Source organism: Eutrema salsugineum, unplaced genomic scaffold (genome assembly GCF_000478725.1).
Source record: "Eutrema salsugineum unplaced genomic scaffold, Eutsalg1_0 scaffold_17, whole genome shotgun sequence".
Classification (NCBI taxonomy): Eukaryota; Viridiplantae; Streptophyta; class Magnoliopsida; order Brassicales; family Brassicaceae; genus Eutrema; species Eutrema salsugineum.
The window spans coordinates 1-18694 of NW_006256852.1; the positions used below are offsets into that span (position 1 = coordinate 1).

Here is an 18694-nt window from a genome sequence, read left to right on the forward strand (position 1 = left end):
AGGAGTTAGAGCTCCATGAAACAGAACGGATTCTTAACGAACAGGTTCATTATAGCCCATCTCAAAATTATTACTTTGTTTCTAGTTTCCAAACTTTCTTGTTGAAGATGGTTTTGTATGGTACCTTTTCTATTGATTGAGACATGAATTGTTTTAAACAGGTTAAAGCCACCACAATATCCCAAACATGAAAGCGACGAACTAATCGAAGTAGAAGCAAACAGACAACCATTGTTAAAGCACCAAGAGGTGACGAAACCGTCGTTCGACGCATTCCTGTGTCATATGATGATAAAGGAAACAATATTGCTTCTTCTAGTCATTATAAGCAACTCAGAAGACTTGCTTCATCTCAATCTCGTGACTCTAACAAGAGTAAAGGAAAAGATTGTGTGGGAGTCATCCCAAGAAGGAGAGCTAAGAAACCCATAAGAAGAAGAAAGAAAGTTAGAAGAGTTAAGTTATCTGAGCTTTCTGATACTCATAAAAGCTTCCAAGCTAAATCTTTGAGTCTACAATGGGGAAGACGTGGCTTGCGTAGTACTCGCAGGACTTCATAATAAAGCCTCTTAAAAAAATATGTGAACTCTATCTAATTAAACTAGAAATCATATCCAAGATATGACTTGGATTCATGCATCACCAAATCATGACATTTTGTTTTTGGAGTAAACTCAATCAGACATAACATATAAGAAAAATCCATCCCCAAATCTGAAAACTCGATCCATTTATCGACATACTGAAGTCACATTCAAGTCACAAAAATTATAACAGAAAAATAACTAAGCATTTACACAAGGTGTGCATATACTATATACCAGTATCATTAAACTAGTAAATGATTAACCAGAAAATACAAAGAGCACCGTAATATGCATGCAGATCTGATAAACCAACGGTATCAAACACGAGGAAAACACACAGAAAAATGAAATTAGCTTACTGTCTTTCCACAATATCAATGAAAAACGAGTTCCGATTTAATTCTGATCTATAAGGAAAAAAAAATCCAAAAGCAAACAAGGATTAGATGTGAAACATAAAACAGAAAAGAAAACATCCAAGACTATACTCATTCAACGTAATGATACTCTTTCCCCAATAACAACTATGTACGTATACCTTTATGTTCAGTACGAATACCATCTCCACCTTCTTGCGTTAGTTGCTCATGATTTCTGCCTTTCAAGAGGCTTCTCAACTCGCATAGTGACATTTCTTAATTCTAAGGTTTCTAGTCGATTATGTCGAGACAAAGATCGAAAGCAGATTAAAATAGGAGAAACATAAAACTTTGTCTCTTTGGATTGACCCTTTATCTCTTCACTCTCTTTGCTTTTATAGGCGGAGATTGGAGGTTTGTGGTCTTCACCAATTCTATCTTAATGATAAAGTACTACCAAATATTTGGATTAGAAAATCGAGATCCGGTGATATAACATAAGGTCTTACCCCAAAACGACCCCAACAGTGTAGTCACTTGCATCGCACATGACGGTACTCTGACCGATTGAACTACAATCCCGACGATTGAGCGGCTAAAGGATGAATTGTAGTTTGGGATTACTGGTTTCATATAATTCAGAAAACACTCATTTTATTTATATATTTTGGTATTTGTTTTAATTAGATATTTAATTATTTATTCGTAAAAATTCATAAATTCCTAATTATGCAACATAGCAACAATATACATATATCTAATGTATTCTAGTATGAATTTTTTAAAATTATACACAAAAAAAATAACTTATAATTTGCATTATATGTGGAAGAGTCTTTCTTTTTCAACAACAACATTTTTCTGTTGAGAGTAAGAATTTTTTTTTTTATTTTACTATAATTTTGGCTTACAAATAAATTAGATGTGTCGAGAGAATATGAAATTTTTTTTCATTTACAATAATTTTGGTCAACGAGTGAATGGTATGTGTAAAAAAGGGAACTGACCTTAAAAAATAAATGAATCGGAAAATTTTGTTAGTAAATCTATGTAGTTTATAAAAAAAAGTTCTAGTCTAAATTTATTTCTTCTATTTTCTGTCACCATTGACTAGTAGCGGATGCAGAAAGATATTGTGTATATGCACAATAGAAATCCATAGGTTTTAATTAGATGTTTAATTATTCATTTGTAAAAATCCATAAAACCTTATTTTAAAAATGAAGAGAGGGTATACATATATCTAATGTATTACTGAATAAATCTTATAAAACTGTAGACAAAATTCAAGTTTCATATTTACATTATATGTGAAAGAGTCTTTTATTTTCAACAACAATATTTTTTCTGTCGAGAGTAAAATATTTTCTTTATTTGACTACCATTTTGGCTAGCAAATAAATGGTATGTATCGAGAGTAGAGAATATTTTTTCATTTGACTATAATTTTGGTTACGAATGAATAGTATATACAAAAAGTGAAATTAACGTTAAAAAGAAATGAATCAAAAAATTTTATAATAAATCTATGTTTAAAGAAAAAAAAAATTCAGCCCAAATTTATATCTTCTATTTTCTATCACCAATGATTAGTAGTGGATGCAGAAAGATACTGTGTATAGACACAGTAAAAATGTATATGTTTTACTTAGATGTTTAATTATTCTAGTATCATGTGTTGGATTTATAGATTCTGGTATTTGTTTTAATTTAAATTATTTATTCGTAAAAAGCCATAAAATCTTACTTCTAAAAAAAATAGCAAAGATATACATATATCTAATGTATTATAGAATGAATCATATAAATTGTAAACAAAGTTGAATTTCAAATTTATACACTTATTTGTGTGGTGAAAAGCTTATGTGTCAGCTCCACAGCCAGTTTCATAACGTTTTGCTTACGTGTCAGTTCCACAATGAGTTTTGGATGCAAAAAACCTTTTTAACTATATTTTTCAATTACGTGTCATTTTTAATGGTTTTTATCTGAAGATGTGTTAAAATAACTTAAAATATACAGCTTCAAATTATTGTGGTTTAATACTTTATTATGTCGTCAATCTAATCGTTTCTCAAATTTAATAAAATGATATTTAATTAAATCTAACGAAAAGTAAAAATTAATAAATGGAATGTCTAATGGAATGACAAGATGGAATGACTTGTGATGTCTAAATTAGGGTTTTCGACTTCTAATGTTTTGTGATTAGCTTTCATCAGTTATATAGTATACATAGTTCTATAATCTAAAATATGTAACATATGATTTTTGCAGCTATTGAAGCTTCGTTTATTTCTACCTATCTTTCGATGGATTCTATAGGTAAATATATACTGTGATGCACGGGTACATGTATTTGGACCAAGTACCCGTACCAGGTACGGTATGGGGACGGATACGACACTGGTACTTGCAGGAAACGTCCCTGACCCGTTTCAAGTTAAACAGGGACGGCAACCATCGAACAGAGACGGCAAAGTTGGGAGATGGGGACGTCTCCGATAAGTTGTGGCGTAAATATATGTGTACCCTTATATATATAGTTTAACTTAATCCCTAAATTAACTTATTAATTCAAAAGGAAACGGAAACATACTAACATAGAAACATGATGAGCGATTTTGTAAACGGGGTTGTTGTTTTTCGTTTTACTAAGCTTCAGGTTTTAAATTTATAACCCCTAAATGTCTGCAAGTGCACAGATGTGCGCTGTAGTACTTAGGGTATCGAACCACAGAGACTTAGTTGTTTCAGTACGAATTCACTGCAACGCTTAAATCAGATTAGAACTAAAAGGTTTTTGGTTTTGGTTTTGGGTTTTTGGTTGTCACTAAATCTAAACTAGAAAGCAAAGAAAGTAAAAGCAATTGAAAAACGAAAGCAAGTAAAACAAGTAGTAAGCGATTAAACAAGAGGCGAATTGAAACAAGTAAAAGCGAATGAAAAAGCAAATAAAATTGAAGGTAAAAATTGATTGAAACTAGAAGGCTGTAAACAATTAAAGACAAACGTTGGGGCTCAAGGGGTTTTCGCAGGGGTTTATGGACTAAACTATGTTGATTTTAAACAAGTGATAAAGGTAATCAACTACGTATGTTCTAGAACTCGAGGCACGGAAGTATGAATAGCCTACTTTCGCAGCACTAAACAACTATCTCTCGCAACCCTAATCAGTAGGTTTCCACTCTGATTCTGGAAGGGGGAAGATGCAATAGCAGAACAAGACTCATCAATATTCACAACTCAACTACAGGTAGGTTTCCACTCCTATAGAAGAATTGCTCGTTTCACCATAGTTCAGACAATCAATGAAAGCTTTCGCAACATATCATATCAGATCGGCTTCTAAGTGGCCAACAGAGAATCACGCAGTAAGATTAAAGGCAAACGAAGAACATCTAGAAGATTAATAATCCTAAATCTATCGATTCATAAGCAAAGACACATGAAATTCCCTTTGAACAATCCCTTTAAACCCAACTGGGTAACTACTCAAGCATATTGTAACAAAGCATCATAGAGTATTGAAAGTGCAGGAAATTAAAGAAAAGAAGGAATAAAAACGAAGAACGGAGAAGCAGAAGGAGGCGCGATGGTCACTCCTGCGGCGGCTCCTCTTCGAAGACGGCGGCCTCTCTCTCTCTAGGGTTTGTGTGTCTCACGAAAATATAAGTACAGAAAAGAACACACCCTTTAGAATGACCTAAAGGGGTATTTATAGCTTCTGGAGTGGTCCTGGACACTTAGGGCTTCAAAAATAACGAAAGGAATTGATATGGGCTTTAATTAAGTCGTCGGGAATTGAACGACCAAGTTCCGCGGTCGCGGTGGCTCTACCCGCGGGAAAATGGGTGTTTGCCGCGGTCCCGGCTCTTCCTCTCTTCCGGAACTGCATTTTCTGTCATTCTTGCATCGGGAGTATCCGAAGATCTAACCGTTGGATTGTCTCCAAACCAAGTGCATTAGAAAGCAGGGTTGGATCCTCTATGTTGTCTCAAATTTTGGGGGTGATCAGACGGTGAGAAGGCCTTCATCGCTTATCATACTTCTGACGGTCTGCATTTATCCAAAATTGCTCATTTGTTCCAAATTGCATATCTTTTGCCCAAGTTTCCTGTAAAGTCTTTTGAAACTCTAAAACATTGAAAACACTTTAAAAACCTTTGAAAACAGAGTTAAAATACCTGCATAAGATACAATTATGATCCATAAAAGTGGTCAAAATACGGTGTTATCAAAACAGAATAAAAGGAAAAAGACTCTTTGCCTTAGTTTTTTTTGACATCGAGACTCCTTGTCTTCCTCTGTTCTTAATCTCACGAGTCACTACTCACAGACTTAGCTTGTTTTGTTTTTTTTTTCAAGAAATCAAACTAAGTATTTTATAAATGTTAAGACTCAAATGTGATATTTTTCATATCCTAAGTCATGGGTACTATTTCTTATAAAATTATTGACCTATCCATGTCGTACCCATATCCATAAATTTTTATTTTGCCGTTTCCCATACCCGTTCCCGTCTCCGTTTCTTGTACCCGTACCCGTCTCTGTAATTTTTAACACTATGTCTCTACTCTCTCTTTTTTATAATAAAAATGTTTTCTTAATTATTAAAATTCAATTTAATAAACTTTAGATGAAATATTAATACTCCATACTGTGTTATACATTTACCTGATACTGATATTATCATATTAGCAGGTCTTTCGTAGACCAAGAGACATTGTTCATCACCATTTCAACAAACAACATATCCAGCTTCAAAATATATCTTATGCTGATGAATGAAATAAGCGTAACTAAAAAGAAGCTAGCAAAATCATGTACGAATTGGTCGTTAGCAACTAGCAAGGTAGCCACATATTGTCGCTAAACTCGATATAGCTGGATTTTGATTTGTTAGTCATAGAAAATCCCTGGAAAACTGACAATGCCTTGTTTTACAATATGACCAATAAAACTATCGAAGACATAACTTGGATTCTTCCATCCTCATATCATGACAACTTTTTTTCTAAAATTGTAAACTCAATCAGACATAACATATAAGAATAATAACTCCCAAAAATCTGAAGACTCGATCTACATATTAACATACTGAATCATAATCAAGCCACAAAAATTAAAAACAGAAAAACGATTAAGCATTACGGAAAATGTACTATATATTCTATCCATTGCTAATTGGTTTGAGTTACAAATCCATAAAACTTGATATGGTATCAGAACTCACACTTATTGTCTCTATAGAATGATCTAAATAGAGCATGTTGTAATGTAGGACATGTTGCCCGAGTGAGATTCAGTTAGAAAATAAACCGGAATAACTTTTATCTTGACCCAAATTGAGCATGTTAGGAATTCCACTTCAAAATTTTGATGTAAATTGTAATAGAATATGAGGGATATGGATCAATTCGAAATGTATTAAAGATAATATGTAGCCAAGCTATATAAGATTATATCTAAAAGATAGAGGAATTATAAAGTCAAACTATATATGGTCAATTATGAATATCTAAGAAATTGAAAAATAGTCATACTCTGAATATCTAAGATATATAAAGGGAATATATAGAAGACTACTAACCAAAAGTTAGGGATATTTTGGTTCCAACCCTTGCCAAGGCCTCCTAACTTTGAAAAAGTATCTGAAATATTTTAACGCATGAATTCCAAATGAATACATAAACTCTAATTATTTAGTTAATTATAAAATTTGAAAGTTACCCATTCCATTTTTTTAACAGGTAAGAATATCATACTTGTTTTGAAAAAGTCCTAGTCCTAAATTTTTCAAATTATGTACTGATGATAATTTTTGTTGTTCTGTATAGTACAAATATATAATTAAAATATCAAATACTATGTATATAATACTATACAAAAAAAAAGGTAAAATAAATCTTTTTAACTAAATTGACACAGCACAAAAAAGGTAAAAAATCTTTGAAATTCAGAATAAGAAAATAAAATCCTTTTTAGATAAAGGTAATAATTTATTCACTTTGATTTTTTTGGTTCATGCATTAGCGATGTACGTATTGTTTTATTTTCTGTATTGACTATTTCTAACTAAATTGGTACAACACTATATTAAAAAAAGCAAAAAATCTTTGAATTTCAGAAGAAAGGAAATAAAATCTTTTTTTAGATAATTTATATTCTAGAAATATACAAAACCAGCGGCGGATTCAGAAAGATTTTTTAATGGAGGCATAAATAATATACTAAAGATTAATACACCATATTTGTATATATATATATATATATATATATTAATTTTAATATCAAATCTATAGTGTTTAGCTTTTGACGTTTAGCTTTTTCATGAATATTCAAATTATGGAAAATATAAAATTTTAGAAGATATGTTACTCAAGTTCTATTTTTTCATAAGAAATTGGAGATACAGTTTAGAAAAAGCAAAAAAAAAAATATATATATATATATATATATATATATTTATATAGTAAACACTAAAGTTAAATAAAATGAAATGTATGTAAAAGATCGGTATGTATGTCTCAACTTCTGAAAAAGGATAACAAATGCAATTGCAAAAACACATAATAAAGAAAATGAAATTAATCAGGTTATAAGGAAATATTTACAGAAATCTTTAGAAATAAATCGTATAATTTTGGAGAATGTTGAACAAAAATGAAGCAAAAAAGTAAGAAGGAAAATATATTAAATGAGTAGGGGCAATAGTTATTGAATACTGAACGTGACAATACTCAGAATGGTAAGGGCTGTATTAAAAAATTTGTTCACTCATGAATATTATGTAATTTATTCACATAATACATTTAAGAATATTACTGGGTGCATGCACCAATGGATACATCAGTCCTTGCCCAAAAGTGAGGATATCTTATTTAAAAAAAAACAAAACAAAGCCTTACTAAGCTTTTCTAGTCATCATATGCAACTCAGAGGACTTGCTTCATCTCGATCTTGTGACTCTAACAAGAATAAAGACAAATATTTTATTAAATTTTTCTCAATATTCATATTATCATAGTTTGTTATTTCATTTTCGATATCCTTTTATCCAACAATTTTGACCTCGTATTTTCTAAAATTTCTCTTCATCAGTTTTATGTTATTCTTCTTTTTCTTCTTAACTTTTTCTCTATTTTTCTCTATTTTTCTCCATTTTTCTCCTCTTCTTCTTCGACTTCTATTTCTTCTATTTCTTTTTTTTCCAGTTTTTCTTCAATTTATTTTTCTGATTTTGTTTCGTCTCTTATTTTTACTTATGTCATATATATATATACATATATATATATATATATTCTTCCTCTTCTATTTCAGAATCATTTGTGTGTTTCTCTTTATATTTTTAATTTTTTTTCTTCTTCGTATTTTTCTTATTCTTATTCATCATCTTTGATTTTCATTTGTATCATTGTCGTTTTCTTTAACTAATTCTTCTTATTATTTTTTCCAGCTTTTACTTATACAAGACGGTTAGGAGAAACCGGTTTGGGGGTCATCTTCTTCAGAATCCCTACAAAACTCATGAGGAGGTATGAAAATTTAGAAAACTTTGTCTTACTTTAAACGCTAATTATTTTTTGCTATTTCAATTGGTATTAAAAAATCAGTTCATGTCTTGCTTGTCACAATGGATGAGCAAAAAATACCAAATTTGAAAAAACCTCAACTAAGCTGCAAACCTAACTTAATAATGAAGTTTATGTGTCATGTATTTTTGTTTAACCTAATTCATTTCTAAAAACCAATGCAAACTTATCAGTGACTATATATTTACCTATTCTTTATAATAAAGTCTACGTTAAAAAAATACATGACACATATAGTCACGTCTTCCCCATTGTAGACTTCATTATTATTGGCCGAAGAATGGTGCAAGACACATCTTCACAAACATTGAATAACAATCACAATCGACGAAAAACACGACTTGTCACCAAAACCAATAGATTTAGAAAAGTACTGGCCTAAGAAGATTAAGAAGATCGATGCTATATCAATAGGGAAACGAAATTATACCTACGAAGAAGAATATCAGAAACGTATACATAATCACTCATTAACAAATAAAAACAAAAATTTGGTCAATGAAGAAAGCAATGGTGACAAATATTAAGAAAAATGTTGAGAGAAAACGGAACCAAACAAAGAGAAAACAGTAAGCACATATAATATATATTTACCTATAGAATCCATCGTAAGATAGGTAGAAATAAACGAAGCTTCAATAGCTGCAAAAACAAAATTCATATGTTACTTATTTTAGGTTATAGAATTATGTATACTATATAACTGACGAAAGCTAATCACAAAACATTAGAAGTCGAAAACCCTAATCTAGACATCACAAATACTGTCATTTCATTAGACATTTCATTTATAAATTTTTACTTTTTCGTTAGATTTAGTTAAATATCATTTTATTAAATTTGAGAAATGATTAGATTGACAACATAATAAAGTATTAAACCATTATAATTTGAAGCTGTATGTTTTAAGTTATTTTAACTCGATGGTTTTGACTCTCTCTTTTATTTCGATGAAATCGTTTCAAAGTTATATGCGGATAATAACCAGTACGAGAATGAGGTAAAGTAAATAGAAATTATATATAGTGTCACTTATATATATGATTGATGATAATACTATTTCATTGTTTTTCCACAATTTCATCAAATCTTTTTTTAATGTTGCGGCAGGAGTTAGAGCTCAATGAAACAGAATGGATTCCTAACAAACAGGTTCATTATGGCCCATCTCAAAATTATTACTTTGGTTATAGTTTCCAAACTTTCTTGTTGAAGATGGTTTTGTATGGTACCTTTTCTATTGATTGAGACATGAATTGCTTCAAACAGGTTAAAGCCACCACAATATCCTAAACATGAAAGCGACGAACTAATCGAAGTAGAAGCAAACAGTCAACCATTGTTAAAGCGCCAAGAGGGGATGAAACCTTCGTTCGATGCATTCTTGTGTCACATGATGATAAAGGAAACAATATTGCTTCTTCTAGTCATCATATGCAACTAAGAAGACTTGCTTCATCTCAATCTCGTGACTCTAACAAGAGTAAAGGAAAAAATTGTGTGGGAGTCATCCCAAGAAGGAGAGCCAAGAAACCCATAAGAAGAAGAAAGAAAGTTAGAAGAGTTAAGTTATCTGAGCTTCCGGATACTCAGATAAGCTTCCAAGCGAAATCTTTGAGTCTACAATGGGGAAGACATGGCTTGCGTAGTACTTACAGGACTTCATAATGAAGCCTCTTAAAACAATACGTGAACTCTATCTAATTAAACCAGAAATCATATCCAAGATATGACTTGGATTCATGCATCACCAAATCATGACATGTTTTTTTGGAGTAAACTCACTCAGACATAACATATAAGAAAAATCCATCCCCAAATCTGAAAATTCGATCCATTTATCGACATACTGAAGTCACATTCAAGTCACAAAAATTATAACAGAAAAATGACTAAGCATTTACACAAGGTGTGCATATACTATATACCAGTTTCATTAAACTAGTAAATGATTAACCATAAAATAAAAAAAGCATCGTAATATGCATGCAGATCTGATAAACCAATGGTATCAAACACGAGGAAAACACACAGAAATATACAAGAAAAAAAAAATGAAAAAAAATAGCTTACTGTCTTTCCACAATATTGATGAAAAACGAGTTTCGAATTGTTTCTGATGTATAAGGAAAAAAAATCCAAAAGCAAACGAGGATTAGATGTGAAACATAAAACAGAGAAGAAAACATCCAAGACTATACTCATTCAACCTAATGATACTCTTTCCCCAATAACAACTATGTACGTATACCTTTATGTTCAGTACGAATACCATCTCCACCTTCTTGCGTTAGTTGCTCATGATTTCTGCCTTTCAAGAGGCTTCTCAACTCGCATTGTGACATTTCTTAATTCTAAGGTTTCTAGTCGATTATTTCGAGACAAAGATCGAAAGCAGATTAAAATAGGAGAAACATAAAACTTTGTCTCTTTGGATTGACCCTTTATCTCTTCACTCTCTTTGCTTTTATAGGCGGAGATTGGAGGTTTGTGGTCTTCACCAATTCTATCTTAATGATAAAGTACTACCAAATATTTGGATTAGAAAATCGAGATCCGGTGATATAACATAAGGTCTTACCCCAAAACGACTCCAACTGCGTAGTCACTTGCATCGCACATGACGGTACTCTGACCGATTGAACTACAATCCTGACGATTGAGCGGCTAAAGGATGAAGTGGAGTTTGGGATTACTGGCTTCATATAATTCAGAAAACACTCATTTTATTTATATATTTTGGTATTTTTTTAATTAGATATTTAATTATTTATTCGTAAAAATTCATAAATTCCTAATTATGCAACATAGCAACGATATACATATATCTAATGTATTCTAGAATGAATTTTTAAAAATTATACACAAAAAATAATTTATAATTTGCATTATATGTGGAAGAGTCTTTCTTTTTCAACAACAACATTTTTCTGTTGAGGGTAAGAATTTTTTTTTATTTTACTATAATTCTGGCTTACAAATAAATTAGATGTGTCGAGAGAATATGAAATTGTTTTTCATTTACAATAATTTTGGTCAATGAGTGAATGGTATGTGTAAAAAAGGGAACTGACCTTAAAAAATAAATGAATCGGAAAATTTTGTTAGTAAATCTATGTAGTTTATAAATAAACAAAAAAAAAAGTTCCGGTCTAAATTTATTTCTTCTATTTTCTGTCACCATTGACTAGTGGTGGATGCAGAAAGATATTGTGTATATGCGCAGTAGACCATAGGTTTTAATTAGATATTTAATTATTCATTCGTAAAAATCCATAAAACCCTATTTTAAAAATGAAGAGAGGGTATACATATATCTAATGTATTACTGAATGAATCTTATAAAACTGTAGAAAAAAATCAAATTTCATATTTACATTATATGTGAAAGAGTCTTTTATTTTCAACAACAATATTTTTTCCGTCGAGAGTAAAATATTTTCTTTATTTGACTACAATTTTGATTAGCAAATAAGTGGTATGTGTCGAGAGTAGAGAATATTTTTTCATTTGACTATAATTTTGGTTACGAATAGTATATACAAAAAGTGGAACTAACATTAAAAAAAAATGAATCACAAAATTTTATAATAAATCTATGTTTAAGAAAGAAAAAAGAGAAATTCATCCCAAATTTATATCTTCTATTTTCTATCACCAATGATTAGTAGTGGATGCAGAAAGATAATGTGTATAGACACAATAAAAATGTATATGTTTTAATTAGATGTTTAATTATTCTAGTATCATGTGTTGGATTTATAGATTCTGGTATTTGTTTTAATTTAAATTATTTATTTGTAAAAATCCATAAAATCTTACTTCTAAAAAAAAATAGCAAGGATATACATATATCTAATGTATTATAGAATGAATCATATAAATTGTAAACAAAGTTAACTTTCAAATCTATATATTTATTTGTGTGGTGAAAAGCTTATGTGTCAGCTCAACAACCAGTTTCAGAACGTTTTGCTTACGTGTCAGTTCCACAATAAATTTTGGATGCAAAAAAATCTTTTTTAACCTTATTTTTCAATTACGTGTCATTTTTTTTAATGGTTTTTATCTGAAGATATGTTAAAATAACTTAAAATATACAGCTTCAAATTATTGTGGTTTAATACTTCAAATTATGAAGATGTGCTTACCGTTTTCTCTTTGTTTGCTTCTGTTTTCTCTCAACCGTACATTTTTCTTAAAAGTTTTCACCATTGCTTTCTTCATTGACCAAGATTTATTTTTTATTTGTTGATGAGTCGTGATTATGTATACGTTTCTGATATTCTTCTTCGTAGGTATGAATTTCGTTTCCTTATTGATATAGCATCAATCTTCTTGATCTTCTTCGGCCAGTACTTTTCTAAATCTATTGGTTTTTGGTGATAAGTCGTGTTCTTCATTGATTGTGATTATTATACAATGTTTGTGAAGATGTGTCTTGCACCATTCTTGCTATTGGTATTTGATGCGAAGGATTTTCGTCATTGGCTGGGAGTAAAGTTTCTTATGAGTGTACGTGTACTAGACTATTAGTTTCAGTTAGGTTCATTCTCTGAGGAATGGGTTTTAAAGAAGCAATTTGCGTTAGATCCTCTTTGCAATTAGGGAAGAATAATATGTTTCGTAGATTGGTTTTTTCTACGGCTTATTTTGGAGATGCCATATTTTATATGGCGTTATAATGTTATTCTTTTTCTTCAAGCTAACCAAAATTCTGATGATCAAAGCCATATTGGATTAATCAAACTGGTTTTTGATTATTTGCAAGGTTATATCGCAACAATGTGATACTTTAGATGTGTGAGCTATCTTCGGAGATCCTCCATAATACCACCGTATTGATCGATTTTGAATCTTATTCATCTGGTGATGAACCATGTATGAATGATTTCGTCTTTTTTTTTGGCAACGAATAATTTCAATCAGAATGTGTGGCATTTATCAAGTACATATGCATGTATTTGTTAATCTTCAAGATTTGTTGAGGGGTGTTTTTCAGGAATTTCTGGCCACATGGTTAGTAGTTTTTCTAGGTACTACCAAGACACTCTTTTAAGGTATGATCTGTAGAACATGGTAACGTTGATTAGAGACATTGATGAGACTTGGGTTAGAGAGGTTCATCTGAGGTTAGGTGTTGCAGAGAATGATTGGATTAGTTATAAGAAGATGAAAGAGTCAAAATGAAAATAAGAAAAACAAAGTGAAGAAGAGGGATCAGCAAACATGAAGAAGCGTGTAAGAAATCCATACCTCTCACATATGGTGCTCTTTTAAGTTTTGATGGACCTTTTTGAGACCTGTTTCAAAGAAAACAATAACCCAATCGTATTCGTGTGACTTACCTTTTAATAAAATTATACTATCTTAATTTAGTATATCGTACGTAGTGCATATCTATTTGATATGCTAGGAACATATGTAATTTTTAAAGATTTATTATTTACATATAATAAGACAAAATATTAATGTACGTGAGATTATGAGTTCATTTTTATAAAATTAAAATCAATGACAAAAAATGTACTCAGATTCTTGATTAGAGATAATTAGAGCATCATCAACGGAGAGACGTATGTGTGTCTCTTATAATATTTTTTAATATGAAATTTGGATAGAAATCCTAGGTGGCAACAAAAGACGTTTCTTGTTGTCCTTAAATAAGAAACGTTTTTCAACCAACGTTTCTTCTTTTCAATATATTTAATCATAAATATTAATAAGAGACAGAGGAAGAGACCAGCGTTAATGATGGTCTTAGGTAGATTTTAGCATTTGGTTTTGTGCCCGCGTTTAGGTAAAAGATAAAAGCCGATAAAAAAAACACTTACGACAAAATGGGAAAGAGAGTAAGAATTAGTCATAGGGAAAGAAAGAACTATATCAATAATTACAATGTGTAATTCAAAGAAACATCATTCATTATTAGTCGGTTATTAGCCAAAGAAAAAATACTCCCTCTATTCAGAATTAGTTGATGTTTAAGGTTTTTGCACACAGATTAAGAATGTATTTAATATTTATTTTTTCTACACTAAAAACATTATCTATAATTCATTTAAATATTATTCAGCCAATAAGAAAACAATCTGCAAAATATAAAAAGTCAAAAACAATAATAATTTATTAAAATTTACATTGAAAAGTGAGAACATCAAATAATTCTGAACAAAAAAAACTTCATAAAACATCAAATAATTCTGAACAGAGGGAGTAGTTGTTAAAACGGTTGATACAGTTTCTCAAAAGGTTTGATTTTTTTTTATTAGTAAGGTATGCATATACGATCAGTGGCAGATCTAGCACAATTTTTAATAGGGGGCAAAAATACACCATGATTAGTGACAAAATATTACTATATAAATTAAAAACTGTTACATAATATGTTAAAATTCATTTTTAATATGATATTTAAAAGGTGAAATAGACTGAAAAAGATATGAATTATGACTAATCCTTAATTCCTCAGTAAAATAAAACAAAACGCTATATCTGTATATTCGTATATTCACAATAAAACTGAATAGACAACTGTCAAATGATCATTTATGGAAAAACTAAATGTCTTAACATAAAAAATAATATCTTGTTATGGTATAAGAATAGAGACTTGGAGACATTCAACCATTATATTCTAAGGGTTTGACTGGTTTAAACGCAGCAGTTGCGGTTGCGAGTGCGGGAGTTTGCGTAAGCGGACGATTGCGGTTTTGAGCGTTATTCAGCAGTTTGCACGACTGGTTAAACTTTTTAAGGCAGATCTATTTGTGGGACATTTTTGACTGGCAAACCAGCGATTGTTTCAGCGGTTAAACATAAAATTACCAAAATAAACATCATATATAATTACAAAAAAAAACAGAAAAATAATTATGATTAATATCATAATCACTAGTTCAAAATAATTAATAAAAATTATAAAAAAATACTAAATAATTCTTTTAAAAACTAATAAATTTTATAATAATATGTTTTATTTCAATTATTGGGAACATCACCCAAAATAGTGTCTAATAATGTAATGGACTGGAAAAAATTTGCTCAAATACGTGGATCTTCTGGATTTATCTTATGCATGATGTAAAATTTCTTCAACTGATCTAATCGATTTTTTGCACGACCCCAACTCAAATCAACTCCAAATTGCTCATTAGTATTTTTCAAAATACATTCTTTCTGGAGTGCACTCAAAAATCTAGGATATTTATCTTGAGTTTGTTTTTCTACAATGATCCGTCGAAGTAACACACATGTCATCTCGTTTGATCATGTAACAAAAAAAAAGAATTATAACAAACTAATTTTGTAATTAATAAAATACATATTTATAATTTCTTACTTTAAAAGTGGAAACATAACAATTTATATAAATGAATTAAACCAAAGTATTATGGCATCTATGCTTGTATCTTAATTTTCTTCAACTGATATAAAAGCCATGATTAGAGACTAGAATTTGATAGAAAATGTGAGAGGTTAGGGTTTCTATATATTGGAGAAGATTAGTAGGGTTAGGATTTTATAATTGTTGTTAACGTGATCTTTTATTTTTTTTCTAGCGTGATTTTAGTTTTTTATTTTTATTTTTTTACCCAACCGTTATCGTCCGCACCCGCAAACGCTGGCGGGAAGCAACTTTTGGATTTCAGCGGTATAAAACGATATGGAGCGGTTTGCAACGATTTCTATAATTGTGATAAAACGCCACTAACCGCTACCAACCGCAACCGCAAACGTAGCGGGTGAACCAATCAACAGCTAAGACTATAGGGGCAACGTTACAAATTAACTTACGAGTATCTAGTTTTCTTTAAGTAATTTTCAAATTCATAAAAGTTATTGGGGGCACTGCTTTTTCCTTCTCGCACTAGCATCTCTGCTTTGGCTCAAAGGGCACTGATGAAGAAGAATCCCAACAACATCGTGTGGATAGCTTGATCAATGTGTAAGGGCTTGACGAAGTAGTTGGTCTTGGTGAGAAATCTCAATTTGTTTGCTTTTTGTTGATTTTTAAGATTGATGATGGATCTCAATCTGGACGTCGGCTCGGCTGAGTCTACTCAGAACAGACGAGATTCAGCTGCTGTGAAAGGGGTTTTCTGGTGCTATTCTGAATCAGATGGATGAATTGGTGACATCGAACTCTTTGTGTGTCAATGTTGAGGCGTCCAACTGCATCGATGGTGAAGAGGATACAAACAAGATGTTACTCCTGCGTCCCTCCGTCCAATCAGCTCTCAAGGTGGGATTTTTATCAAATATGATATAACTTGTCAAAGCTCTTTTGCCATTAATTGCTGATCCGTTTTTCTTTCAGGCTGAGAAAGGCAGAAAGCACCTATCTTGTGTGAATCTATGTCCTAGTGTTCATTAAGGTAAACATATCAAAATGGAGGGTGTTATTAATATAGTTTCCTAGAGAGCTGTTTGTCTTGGGTGAATCTATGCTTAGTTTGACTTACTAATGTTTGGGGCATATATGATGAAATTGAGAAAAAGGCAGAAGCTTTCAGCATCCAAGCTTCTACTGCCTTAATTGCTTATGTTTTTTCGAGCACATGATGTTACCTTTTCTTAGCAATCATCACTGAAATTTTAACATTATCTTTATCTGAATATTTTATGTTAAATAACTGGATGGTAAGATTTGGAAATATCTATTCCCTGAATTGTACCTATTTCATATTCGGTTATTTCTTAAAAATATCTAAGAAATCATTTTAAAACATGCTGTCAATAATAGTTATTGTCTTGGGTTTAGGGTTTAGAAAAAAAAAAAAAAATTGTTATTGTCTTGCATAGTCGTTAGTTTGGTTGTTCATCACAACTTGATTTTGGCATGTATAGCTTCAGCCTTCATGACTGTTTTATTATCATGATATTAGTTATCCCTCAATTGTACCTATTTTTATTCGGTTATTTCTTAAAAATATCTAAAAAAACATATTAAAACATGCTGGCGATATTAGTTATTGTCTTGCATAGTCGTTAGTTTGGTTGTTCATCACAACTTGATTTTGGCATGTATAGCTTCATGACTGTTTTATTATTACGAGTTCCTTTGTTTTTAATGATTGTTTATGTATGTTATACTAAATGTACAAATTTTATAGTTGTAGAAATATTTATTCATTGTTTAATACACTAGTCACGTGGAGAAAATGACTTCTTTTTGAAATTGTATAATGAATACTTGAGATGGAACTATTGTCTGAGTTTTTATAAAAAAGATTCAGTTAAGAATTTAGACATCAAAAATAATTAATAGATATTATAAACAACAATAATCGACTTCAATTCAAATTTGATTATGGTAGGATAAACTAATCAAACTTATTATCTATGAACGAATATCCATTTTTGATTTTCTTTCGACGATAGATCCAATCAAATTTTGAATTTAGTATAGATTAATTAAAAAAAAACTAAAAGAATAGAAATAATGTATTATATAAAATTTATTTTAATTTTAATATCTTATTTATTAAATGTTTGTAGTCCAGTGTGAACCAATTAGCTAGAATAATATATTATATCAAAGTTTGTTTTTCTATTTTAATTTCCTGTTTATTAAGTATTTGTATCTTGCAGTTGATTCGTTAGCTAGTATTCAATCAAATAAGAATAAAAATGTATCCTGCAACTAGCCATTATATTTGTTTATTCACACAATTTCTATTTTTCTTCGTCTATATTTCTACGAGACGTTATATCTACACACATTTTTCTGTTTTTAAAAATAGTTGTCCCCTTTTCTCATACAATCTTACGCATATAAGACAAATGCTAAAACACAACAAATAATGAATTGAAAAAAAAATTACAAGAAAAGGAGTTAGTGATATAACAACTCATGGAGTATCAAATTCTGATATAGACCTAAATCCATTATATAATTCTTAAAGCATTTCTTACTAAAACATCCAAATATCTTGAATTTGTATTCAGAATTAGAAATGTTAAAACTCTTTCTTAGTCAGCAAGGTGCTGTGGTGTAGTGGTTATCACGTTTGCCTTACACGCAAAAGGTCTCCAGTTCGATCCTGGGCAGCACCAAGTTAACTTTTTCATATTTTAATTTTAAATTAACAAAAAGGAAAAAAAAAAAAAAAAATGTCCGTTACTTGATATTTCACCATCGTCGTCGTTG

General features: G+C 30.4%; 1 non-coding gene across 1 annotated transcript; it reads left to right on the forward strand.

Annotated features, from left to right (window-relative positions):
• The first annotated feature begins 18527 nt into the window (after positions 1-18527).
• On the forward strand, positions 18528-18600 carry TRNAV-UAC. The gene has a single exon. It is a non-coding gene; the product is annotated as a tRNA-Val (tRNA).
• The last annotated feature ends 94 nt before the right edge of the window (positions 18601-18694 follow it).